Source organism: Agelaius phoeniceus, chromosome 4 (assembly GCF_051311805.1).
Source record: "Agelaius phoeniceus isolate bAgePho1 chromosome 4, bAgePho1.hap1, whole genome shotgun sequence".
In the NCBI taxonomy this organism is placed as follows: domain Eukaryota; kingdom Metazoa; phylum Chordata; class Aves; order Passeriformes; family Icteridae; genus Agelaius; species Agelaius phoeniceus.
This window is the reverse complement of record NC_135268.1, coordinates 42,438,562-42,451,210: the sequence shown is the minus strand read 5'-3', so window position 1 is coordinate 42,451,210 and position 12,649 is coordinate 42,438,562. Positions and strand designations below refer to the sequence as shown.

At 43.1% G+C, this 12,649-nt stretch overlaps 2 protein-coding genes across 6 annotated transcripts in view; both read left to right on the top strand.

Moving 5' to 3' along the window:
- The window catches only part of LOC143693968 (uncharacterized), a 51,537-nt gene extending 42,994 nt beyond the window's left edge, over positions 1 to 8,543 (top strand). For 2 of the 5 annotated variants that reach the window (XR_013182105.1, XR_013182101.1), the window contains exons 3-6: positions 3,194 to 3,323; positions 4,701 to 4,779; positions 6,354 to 6,454; positions 7,997 to 8,543. The gene's annotated coding sequence lies outside the window, so the exon portion shown is untranslated. The remainder of the gene's footprint in view (positions 1 to 3,193; positions 3,324 to 4,700; positions 4,780 to 6,353; positions 6,455 to 7,996) is intronic. The other 3 variants (XR_013182103.1, XR_013182102.1, XR_013182104.1) reach the window with 2 other exon arrangements.
- A 2,553-nt stretch (positions 8,544 to 11,096) lies between these two features.
- Positions 11,097 to 12,649, top strand: part of ACSL1 (acyl-CoA synthetase long chain family member 1) — a 38,221-nt gene continuing 36,668 nt past the window's right edge. Inside the window, exon 1 of the mRNA XM_054632639.2 lies at positions 11,097 to 11,229. The gene's annotated coding sequence lies outside the window, so the exon portion shown is untranslated. The remainder of the gene's footprint in view (positions 11,230 to 12,649) is intronic.

Below are 12,649 nucleotides of genomic sequence, written 5' to 3'. Positions count from 1 at the left end.
CTTTGGTCAAAGCCATTTGCATTGGGACTGTAATACTCTTGGGGAATCCTTTGTGGATGATCAAGTGAATTTTCTACTTGCTGGAGAACTTGCACTTTAAGATATGCAAATTCTCTAAATTGTATGTGCATTTAAAATCTGAGTGTACCAAGGGTAAATAAAACTGTGGAAAGCCAGTGCCATGTTACTATAGATAAAAACTTGCTAGGCAGCAATAGATCTTCTAGGCAGTACTCTGTGTATAATTAATATCCTAATCTAGATTCTGCTGAAGCTAGGGGAAAGATTTTCACCAACTCCAGAAGAAGTTAAATAAGGTTATTAGCTGACCGCAGTGTTCGTGCGCCCATGTAATCATGCTAAAAGACTTCAAAAAATTCAGTGCTGCCTTATTAGTTACTATAGTGATAAGGATGAGACCATTACTGAACATTGGCCTATTTGGACTAGTTGAAAAATGGTTGAAGATGATTTCTGCATTCTTCCTGCTCCTTTTGTATTTCTATTTCACAATTCTTATTGAATTAATGTCAGAAATGTCCCTGTGCTTCACCACCCTATGCTGCATAAGGTGATAACATATGTCAGGAGCCATCTGTTGATGTGCTTCAGTTGGGTGCTTTTCCTGAAGTTTAGAATTATACAGCTTTCACTCTGTGGATTGTCAGCACCCAGCTGGACACCAACATACCATCATGGCATTCCAGGGAAGCTCAAACCCCTTCTGATGGGAGGGATAACTCCTTCTGCATGGGGCAAAGCCATGCCCTCCACTGCTTTCTGGGAATATGATGAAGGTCCTTTCATCCCCGTGGAAGGAAGATCTCTGATAACTCAGCATAGTTTGGGACTATGGCTGCTCAGGGTTTATAGTGTGAGCTTTGAAAGTTCTTTTTCTCTGCTTAGTGGGGTAGGTAACAGTTGAGTGGAAGTTGCATTCAACAAGTGTTTGAAGGTAAAAAGAGAATATTGAATGTATTGAAGGAAACTGAATGAACCTGTAACTAAAAGCTACTTTCAGCTTCATCACTTACCATCAACAATCCAAGATTAGTGTGTGCTTACTAAGAAGGACATGCTACTGAACACACCTGGTGTTGTTTTCTTTGCTTTCTTTCTGAAAGGGGGTACAGCATATGGGGATCATGCACCCTGCAGCCTTGTCCGAGGAGGCCACAGGCAGAGCAGTCCCATTATGGACAATAAAGCACTTGCCATGGAGGTGAAAATATTATCCCACTCTCTGGAAAGGTTATTAGCTATTGGAAATATTTTTATTTTGGTTTGGTTTTGTTAATTTTAATTTTAAATTTCTAATTTCTCTAATTTGTTACCAGCTAATCTCTAAATTGTTATTGAAAAGTTACCTCTGCTTTATGTTGCCAGTTCAGGTGTGTTAGCCAAAGTGAGAAGAGGGAAGTTTGCATTTGACCTCTTGGAATAGGAAAAAGCCTATGTAAGCTGCACATTTGCAATTCATTTAATGTCAAAACCTGAAGGGGAATAATGGGGTAAGGAATTCTGGAGTTTGTGGTTTCACTCTAGGACACCCTGGGCTGTATTTAACCTCATAGGCATCCAGTTAACAACCTAAGAACAAAAACAAGAAGCAAAGGCTTCCTTCTATGGGCTTATGAAATAATTTTCAGCTTGTCATTAACTCTGTCAAGCCAAACTGATATCTATTACAGTCTTCAATAATTTGTGCCAAATCATATGTTTCAACCCTTAGTAATTTCATCTAGGAGTATGTTTCAATCTTACTTTGGGTTTTGTTGTTGTTGTTGTTTTTTTTTTTTAATGTACTCAGTGCTCAAAGCTAATATCCCTGGGTCATCATTCTCCATAGTCACATCAGGAAATTAAAATTTGAAAGAAGAAAGAATTGCCCTAAATGTGTGGGGTTTTTTAAGTTCTGTCAGTAAATGCTTATGTAATGGAAACTTCATGTGTAACTACAGCAGTACCTGCTGCCATGCAGGTGAACTGGGAACATGAAGTCAGTTTTCCTTCCTGGGCAGCTGGAAGGCACAGGCTTCTCCATGACCTTGGGGTGAGCCTTGCCACCTGTTGCCCTTTTTATACAAAAGTAGCCTGTGCCAGCCAGCAAGGGCAAGCGCTGACCTTCCTGGGGAGAAGCAAGAAGAGCTCAGGAGGGCAGTGAAGCAGCTTGGCAGAACAGTCTGGTTTGGAGCACGTGAAATGCTTGTGAGTGGGACGAGAGTCCCAGGCCTCACACGCTGCCAGCTCTGCTCCTGCCTGCTGGCACTGCCAGCACCTGCACCTGGTACTGCCACTACCATGGCCACATACAGCAGGCACTGCTGGCTGCTGCTGCAGGGAGCCCGGCTTAAAATTACTCTTTCAAAATGATTGAGTGTATCATCTCTCTCCAAGCATCTTTGTAATAGTAAACATTTCAAAAAACAATTAATGGAGGATCAAATAGGAAAAGAAGCCATAAAATGTTTATGTAACTTCACATAAAATAATTGCCTTTAGTTTAGCTAATCAAAAGTTTGGCTAGATCAGCTTAAATAATTTTAATTTAAAATTAAGCTTTAAGTCTGAACTTAAAATCTTTGCTCTCTTCATCCATCATATTCATCTATCAATTTCTTAGCTTCTAATTGTTTACAGCTCTCCTGCATATCCATATGCTGCCTTTACCTTGTGGAGAAAAAGAGTCATTATCTAAATAGTGACCCAGCTGCTGGGTTTTCTGCTTATATATCAGCATTCAGGATGGTAGTGATTCAAGGCTCAGAATACATATGAGATGTGGTCAGATAAAATTTGCATTATCACACAGAGGTTGAACAACCTTGTAGTAGGATCTGTCACTGCTTCATAGAAGAAAATATAAGCAAGAAACTTGATGTATTAATTTTTGGGAGAGATAAAGTTGGGGGATTTTCTGTCTGGTAAATTTTTGTTGCTGCTAGATACTTCTAGACAGAGATTGAAAAATCAGTTTTCTAAAATATCAATAGGTAGGTGTCCATTAATGTTATGTAAAAATAAATCAAAGCATTTCAAATAACATTTTTTAGTACCATTAAGTGGTTTGTTACAAGAAGTAGTAGTCAAATATTCCTACAGGCCCATCTCTATATAAAGAAATGGGAATTTCATTACCAGGATGCATAAGATATATTTCCAAAAATAAATAAATGCTTTCTCATCACTCTAGGAGTTATGCATCTTAAAATATAAGAAAACAAAACAGAGAACGAACTCTGCTCCAGCTGGGCTGTGGTGTTACATGGGGCAATGGAGGGTTGCATGGACCGCAGGCCATGGCTGGAACAAGGAAAGATCAGGTATATGATAGAGTGAGATCTCTCCAATAGGTAATTGGAGTGGTAGGTGTTGTAAGTGGGATGTGCTGGGGAAGCAGAAGTGATGGCCTGAACAGCTCATGCTGTTCAGGAATAGGATAGGGAGGTGTCATTTCCAAGAACTACTTGGTGTCCCAGCTCTAAAAGTTTCTTGGGTCCATGCATGGTGGCAGAGTTCATGATAGCCAGCACTCACTGCAGGGAAACAGTGCCAATACCTGGTACCTGTTTTGTGTAGACAACTGGATACATGTGCTACAGATAATTTGATTTATGGTGGTTCCTTATACCATACACATGGCCAAAAAATGCTTATTTTCCTCTTATAACCAATGTTTAACTAAGGAAAGGCATATTTAACCTGTTTTTCATGTCTATTTCCCATAAACACAAGTTTGTGTAGGCAAGTTTGCTATTCACAAGCCAGACCTATTTTTTTTCCCTGCAGCAACTCTGTGAATCACCCCATTGCAGTGGAGGAAGGAGGGTGGAATTATTTCCACACATTTTCAGAGACAATGGAGGTGATTGATGATGAAGGGCCTTGACAGGTTGTTCACTTAATCCCTGGATTGGCTTTTATCCCAAATGAAGATGTAGTTTACTGACATACCTTGCTGTGGAATACTTTCATGGGCTGTATGATGATCTTATCCATATCCCTCAAGCCTTTTATTGAAAGTATTCCCAGGACTTTTCTTCACCACAACATCAACTCTTTATCTCTCTCCATGTCTAAACACTGCTTTGCACTGAAGCAGGAAGGAGTGTGCAACCTCAGCTTTGTAGGTGTGAAGAAGCATGAACCAATACCTGAGCTACTCCAGCTGCCAGCCTGAGCTCCCTGCACTTAGTCCCCTGTTCCCACAGAAGCTAAGCACTGGAATGGGGCTTGCCACACATAGGAACTGTAAGTTTTTTCCAGAAGCCTGTGCTGTGGCACCTCTTTGTGCTTACAGGGGTGGCTCCTGTGCATCCTCTCTATTCATTTAAGGCAGGTAGCTGCTAACTTCCAATGCCTGCTTGTCCATTGTTTTGGTCTGGCATCTGCAAGTTTGATTTGTTTGGCATTTGATGGCCTGAGGCAGATGAGATGTGGGGCCAACCTTTCAAAAGCAGAGCTCTGTTTACACACGAATCAAGTATTGTGACAGAAGTGTTACATGAAAATGCAAGTGACAGGATTAATGTATATGTTCCAGTCTGCAGATGAGTTTTGTAAGAAATAAGACGTTTTTTGGAATGCTAGGCACCAATTTAAAATCAGAGCCTCAAAATCACTATGTACAAGCTCTTTGGCTTTGGGAGAAAACTTAGGGCTCATTAATTCATTCTGTTTTCCCTTTCTGTCTCCTGTAGGCACTAGCATTGGGCTGGAGGAGCCCAAATGAATCCTTGCAAAGGTGGAGCATGCTTTTTAGCAGACAGCTTTGGGGAGGTGAGCACACCTCAGATTGAGACATCTTGTGAAGGAGATGTTCCTTACCATGACATCTGGCCTGCTCCTGGGGCTGAACTTGGCTTGTGTATCAATTCTCATTAGAGATAGTTGCAAGGAGGTGTGGGTATGTGAAGAATGTGAGAACATGTTGTGCATTTAGAGGTCATTGCTAGTGAGGGATATTCAATATACTGTAGTCTGGCACTATCTGGGGTTCTCCTGTTTGGTTTTGTGCCAGTGAACTGAAAATTCTACTGAATAGAACAACTTACTCCTTTTGTCAGCCAGAAAAGACTGTGATCAAGATACGTTTCAGCAGAATAGATGGTATTTTATTTTTCATACACTTTGCTTCTTAGTTGGAGTCTAAACATAATAAATATTTAACTTCTGAGCTTTCTTGCTCTGATTATTTCTGTGTAATATTTTACTTGATGTTCAGTTAAGCAGATGAAACATTATTGTTGGTTCATCTGTTTTAGCAATATAGCTTTATACATTTCAAATTCTGTTCTCAAGTAGTTATTAAAAGTAAAGAACATATACTTTACCTCTTTTGTGTGATGCCTTTAACCCTCAAAAAGATTGATATAGAGAGGAATAGTGATTGGGGAAAATTTTTACAACAGAGAAAGTGAACAAGTAGGCTTGTTCATATTGCATTGGCATAAACAACCAGCAGAACATTCTTGTTATATTTGTCATTTCACTTAAATAACTTTCAAATTTGAAAAGCTTTCTGTTGATCATTTTGATGAGATAAGTAGTGAACTTGCTAGTAAACTTGCACCTGTGTACAGCTTAGAGGAGGAAAGAGGTGTTCTTTCTCTGAACTGTGAACCAAAGTTCAGAGAAAGAAGAAGCACTGGCAGTAAATGAACTGGCACAATTTAGTCTGTTGCTGTTTAGGCTGACTTTTCCAGTCCTGTGTCATTACATAGGCACCTTGTCATTTGAGGAAATAACATTTTTGTTAGCCTGACATAAGCAAGCTGAATCAGTTATGACCAGATTGTCTTGTTTTTACTGGACAGAATACTGTTTCCATGGAACTCCTCTGTCTCCTTCATATCTTCTGGGGTTCAAACTGACACCTTAATGCTGTGCAAAGGGCAGTTCCTGTGTGCTGAGTGTGAGCTAAACAGAGATGTTTTCCAGTTCATTCAGAAGTTCCTCAGATCCCAAACCATAAGATACACATTTCTATTATAGAGGATAGGGAGCAAGAGATGGAGAAATATTTGATAAACAGAGGCAGCAATAGAAAGTGGAAAGAGTAGTAAACATAGCTGAAAAATCCTTCCTGTATTTAAAAAAAACCTGCAAAGTCCTCAAAACCCAACAAAGTCATTACATGCTTAAAAACATGGAATTGCTATTTAAATTTGCTTTGTAATTTCTTTCCTCTTTTTTTTTTTTCTGAAAAACGCTCTAGATATCTTTTTGTATGTATGTATCTGTGTGTATATATATATCGGGTCTCCTTTCTGGTGTGCCATAGAAATATCACAATTTTTTTTTATCTGTGCCTTTATACAGAGGATTTTTAAACACTTTATTTTTCTGGTTAGGTATCTCATTGTTCAGAAGACTTAACACTCAGTACTCAACTCATGACTTCCTTACTTCTGTCTTTCCAAGTTGAAGAACTATTTATGGCAACATACTGAGGGTAAGTGAAGCAAGCTTTAGGCTGGCTCTGCACAGACCTTTATCAAGGGCCCTGCCAGTACAGCTCATTCATTAACTCAGTTTGTCTGAGTTTGTTTTCATCCATGTGAAAGGAAGGCAGATGACTGTAGTCTGTGGGAATTCCTTTACATATATATTTTTCATCTCTGACCTAGGACAGAGTTTCTTACTCCTGGGCCTCTCTTAGCTTTGGGACATTTGCTGCAGTGCCCAATATGATATGTTGTTTCTTAGATGAAACTGCATTTGTATGATGATGACATAGATCAGGGGAAAAAAAGGGTGTAGAGATAACCAAATTCAGTTGTCCTCAACAAACCAGTTCATCTGTTGCAAGCCTACAGTATCTTATTCTAGTATCTTCTTCACAGACTACCTTTTTATCCCAGCTCTAGTTGTCATAGAATCATGGAATCATTTAGTTTGGAAAAGACCTCTGAGGTGAAATCCAACCATTATGTAACTGTCATATAACCTCAAACTTAGGTCCCCATGTCACCATTGTCTTTCGATACGTGGCAGGAATATGTGCACTTGCAGCCCAAAAAGCTGACCACATCCTGGGCTGCATCAAAAGAAGAGTGGCCAGCAGGTGAAGGAAGGTGACATATGTCCTAGTCTTGTCCTCAGTCCTAGTGTTGGTTCCTGCTGTTCCCCACTGGGCCTCCACATAGACCCCAGACATGACTTGTCACCTGAAATTGCCCAAGGCTGTTGGTTAAACTGCTTGGTATCACCTGTGTGGGTGCCCTGGGGGACAGCAGAGCTCCTGGGGAAAAGCATCTCTTCTGCTGTAGTTGTCCTCAGGTCCTGCTGGTTCCTGACTCTGGAGGGACCCCACCCCCCTTTCCTGCTCCCTGGCCTTTCCTGTCAGTACTGACATTCCATTTCCCAAGTGTATGAAATTTATAAATGCAAAACGAGCATTATTCCATTTCTTACTAGGAAGAGGGTTGTCAAGACAGAAGCAACTATTCCTGACCCAGTAGCTCATGTGTTTTAGTTGCTATATATGTTAGTCATTTTGAAGTGCTTATTTATATAACATTTCTTTGGTTTTCTTCTCTTGAGATTGCACACAAGTGTTAGCAGATGCAGATACAGTATGGTAGAAGGCTAAACAGTCTGTTTTGTGTAAAACTGATACACTTGGGATGGTTCTGAGATGATACACTTAGGATTACCCGATTCAGTAGAGTGATCTGCATACCCTGTAAAGAAAAATAAAAAGAGTACAATTAAATAAAAAGAAAACAGTAATGACAAACAGTATGTATATATAAGAACAGTACTCTGATATCAATATTACAGGGAAAAATTACCAAGCTGAAAATTCTATAATGTTCATATGCTGAAATGGAAATCCTTTGCTTTGGGTAATCTCTTTATGGGATAATTATTAACATCTGTTAACATTGTGTTAATATTATGGTCCTGGAGATAGAAAGGATCCAAGAAAATGGATTGATTTTTCTATGGATCACCTTCTCCAAGCTCAAGAGTGGTCCATCCTCACATGCAGTGAAGCAGAGATGATCATCCCCTTCTACTCAGCACTGGGGAGGCCACAGCTGGAGCACTGCCCACTCTGGTCTCCTCCATACAAAAGAAACATGGAATACTGGAAAGAGTCAAGTGAAGGCCCATGCCTATGGTAAAGGGACTGGAGTTTTTGTCGTATGAGGTGAGGTTAAACCTCAAGAAGGAAAAACCTGGGGCTAGGGGAGGATCTTGTTGGTGTGTAAATATCTATTTTACAGGGAAAGATGGAGGCAGACCCTTCTTGATGAAAGGACAAGAGGCTGTGGACACAGACTTCAATACAGGGAACTCCCTTTAAACAAGAAAGCCAGAATCTCCTTTTGGATGTCTTTATTTACTTATTTGGTATATCTGATGTACTTAAAGAGCTGATTTCCATAATGAAATGGGTTCAGAGCCTGTATGCCCTGTACACCAATAAAAAGAGTTGGTGAAACCTCAAATATAGTTAAAATGTGTATGTAATTGGTAAAGGGTCCTAGACCATCCTGATCCAGAGGAACACCAGGTTCCTTTGTTCCCCTCTGTAAGACAGTCCAATATTTTCACTTTTCACTTTTCACTTTAGATTTTATGCTCCTACTTCTGTGTTACCTGTGTATTTTTTCCTACACAGTTTGGTTGAGACTGAGTTCCTGTCTTTTCTGATCAGCTGGCAGAAAGCTGATTTCAGAAAATAGTCCCTGGATGTATAATGTGGTGAGCATCAAGGGGCATCAGAGGAGTGATAACTGGCACTACTGAGATACCTATTTAAATATTGTGTTGCTGAGACTTTTGCAATTTCATGTTGCTGACAGAATTCATTAAAAGGTACAAGACATAGAAAGAGAGAGAGATTTTTTAGAGACTCTCTTTCCAGTGAAATACAAGACAAAACCAGTTCACTAAAGTTTCTTGGAGGAAGCACTAAAATGTGGTTTATGGCCTTTAGAAACCCAGGTGTGGAGAAACGTGCTGATAATGGATTAACTAGCATAGTAGATAAAATAATAGTAAGCTTTGGTGTTTGGCAGATGGAACATAAACACATTCAGGACAAAGCATGAAATCACCTGTGCCTGAGATATGTATGCAACTCTACCTCACTTGTTCTTTCATCCAAAATCCTGGACAAAATGCAAAAATCATTTGGCAGAGTCTGGCTATGTCTACATGAGCACGAAGTGTGGTGCAATAGGAGGGAAGCAGGACGGCCTACCCATGGCAGAGCAGCTGATGTCCATACTGCTTGTGCTCTGGGGCTTTCCTCAAGTAGCTTTAGTGTGGTGCTAGAGACTCTGTGCCCATCAGCAGCAGCAGTCAGTGAGATGCACTCCTGGATTAAATGCTTTCACTTCCTTTCCTGGGAAAGCAATTTATTTTGAATTTCTGAGTCACTCCATAGCGTGAACCAAGTGCAGTTACGTGGGGACTATCAGCAGCTTCACAATTGCCCTCCTCCTTTGTGCTAAAAAGTGAATGTAGGCTCCTTCCTTTCTTAAAATGCTGTTCTATGGGAAGTCCTTTGCCTGGTTTATACTCCAGTATAAACTGAAGCATTAGGAGACTCTAGTTGCCTTTATGTAAAATAAAAGTACCTCCAGTAATTTATAGAATACTATATATATTTGTGTGTGTGTGTGTGTATCTCTATATAAAAGTGTACAGCCTTAACACCCATATACACACTTTAAATAAAGAATATCCAGGAAACATAGGGAAATTATGGCAATGCAGAATGTGCAACATAGTGGGACTTTGACATGTGAGACGATGATTTACATGTCTAATGGACCAATGCAGCACATAGCCAAGCTGAAACCAGTTGAGGTAACTAAACTGCCATCCAGAGGTGCCTGGACAGACTTGAGAGGTGGAGCCATGACCCTCATAGAGCTCAACAAGGCCAAGTGCAAGGTCCTACATCTGGGTTGGGGCGATCCCAAGCATGAATACAGGCTGGGCAGAGAGCAGATTGAGGTGTAGCCCTGGGGAGAAGGACTTGGGGGTGTTGGTGGATGACAGGCTGGACGTGAGCCAGCAAATGTGCACTTGCAGCCTAGAAAGCTTAATGTGTCCTGGGCTGCATCAAAAGGAGTGTGGCCAGCAGGGTGTGGGACAGAATTCTGCTCCTGCACTGCTCTCATCTGAATACTACATCCAGCTCTGGGGTACCAAGCACACAATGGACATGGACATCCTCAAGCAGGTCGAGAGGAGGGCCGTGAAGATGATCAGGAGCACCGCTCCTGTGAAGACAGGCTGAAGGAGCTGGGTTGTTTAGCCTACAGAAGGCTCTGGAGAAAAAGTACAGCAGCCTTCCAGTATCTGAAGGGAGGGTGTGGCATCTGCAGGACAGCTGGAGAGGGTCTTTTTACACAGGTATTTAGTGATAGAATAGGTTATGGCTTATAAAATGAAAGAGGGTGGGTTTAGATTAGATCTGAACAAGAAATTCTTTGTTATGAGAGTTCTGAGACACCAGAACAGGTTGCCTGGCAAAGCTGTGGATTCCATGTCCCTGGAAACGTTCAAGGCCAGGTTGAATGAGGCTTTGAGCAGCCTGGTGTATGCAGGCAGAAGTTCCAGTGGCAGAAGTTCCAATGGCAGAAGCATTGGAACTAGCCGATTGTTAAGGTTCCGTCCAACGCAAACCAGTCTATGATTCTGTGATAACTATCGGGGTCCTGATCAAGCCCTAGCCACCTCAATATGCCCCTCAAATTCACAGCACCTCACAAAAAAAAAGTTTGGCAGAGGTAAGCAACAAATTCCAACAAGGTCGTTGTCCTCTTCCAACACCTTCATATTTCAACATATGTCCTTTTAGCATCTTTATACTGGATGAAGATGTCCTTTCGGAAGCCGTAAGAAACCCCTGCTTTGCAAGCTGTCACCTCAGACCTGTAAGGTGTTAAGTGGCAGTAGTGCCAGTGCTCCCCTCAGCTCCCCGTGCATCTCTGTCATTTGTGCCCGCACGGTACAACATTTCCACCGGCGACCCCGCGGGTTTGTGTGCGTTACTGTGGGCAGGGGCAAGGGAAGGGGGAGGGCCGGGGGACAGACACGGGGAAGGCCGAGTGGCAGCCCCCGCCGGGCGGCGCGGACGGGAGGAGGCGGAGGAGGCGGAGGCGGGCCCGGCACACGCACACGCCGCTCCCGCCGTGCAAGGCTTAAAAAGGGCGGCGCCGAGGCGGCGCGTACAGCCGTGGTCGCTGCTGCTGCCGGGAGGTGAGCGGGGATCGGGGGCTCTGCTGCCGTCGGGGCCGGGGGCCGTCAGGGACGCGCCGCCAAGGGAGGCGGCCGGGCCTGCCGGAGCGGCCGCCGCGGGGCCGGGGTGGTCTGCGCGGCCGCTGTCACCGCGGGGCCCGGCGGTCCCGTCCTCTCCCGCCGCCGGTCCCTGTAGGCTGTCTTTGCGGGGCCGCGGGGCTTTACTCCCGGCCCTCAGTGGGATCGGCGTCCCCCCCCAGGAGCCGGCTGGGCTTCCCCTCGCACAAAAGCCTTCAGGAAAGCGTAGCTGTCTGTCTCCGGCCTCCCCCCGGCGCTGCGGCAGCTCGGGCTGGCCGGGCATTGTTCGGCGCCGGCGTTGCCCTCCAGCCGGGCTCGGCTCGGCCTGGCGCGGGGTGGGCGGCTCGGCCGGGCCAAGCAGCAGGTAGCGGGCAGGGCAGCGCGGTGCTGCCCGCCGGCCCCGCGGCTTGGCGTTCGTTTAGCTGCCAGACTTTGCCTTCGAGTACGTTGCTCTTTCGGGCGTGAGTGCAGCGTGTACTTGATACAGCTTTTTTTGCTTCTTCCTTTAAAGCAGTTTAGAGTACGTGTGGAAATGCAGCGTGAGGCAAACTGGCCTAAAATGGAAGGTTGAGTGGCTTTGACTTTGCAGGCCTCCTCTGCTGCTAGGTAGGACTTGCAGTGCTACAGCACAGAGATTTAGCCTGGTTACCGACGCTTTTGTTCTAGGATGCATACATTTCTTGTTCCTGTTCAACAGGAATTGCAGCACTTGAAGCCTTCTAAATTTCTAAACGGCATGTCTCTGAGCTGTCTGGAGTGTTGCGGACACCCTCCTGGACTATGTAATCTAAACATATGCCTCACTTTGGTTAGCCTCATAGATATGATGGTCAGGTTCTTGATAGGAAAGAACAGACCTCATCCGTGTGGTGGTAATAGATTTCCATTTTCATCTGCATTGCTTTACAGGGAATCATGCACTCTCCTGAGCCTGGTCAGGAAAGTTTACTATTCCCTCTTTGCTTTGGAACGTGCTCTCAAACTCACAAGCTGAGATTTCTCAGCCCCAGGATTTGGATCAGATTTCTTGCATCAAAATTGAATATAAGAGGGCATTGAGTTTACTGAAAAATACCTTTCTCCTCCTCTTGCAACAATAGCAGTATTAATAATGCAAAAATTGATACATAGAGTTCCTCATGGACTCTTGCTATTGCTGCCTTTTTAAAGTTTAAGGATATGTAGCTTGTTTGTATTGGGATGGGGAAATGTTTGAAAGATGGCTGATGGGAAAAATCCAAAGCTTGTCATTACAAGTTGCTGTTGTGTGTAGTGTTATCAATTCAAGGTCTTAAGCAAACAGCCTTAGCCTAGTCTGAGGACTGCATGATTACAATGAAATTACAAAGGTAGCTTCTAAATT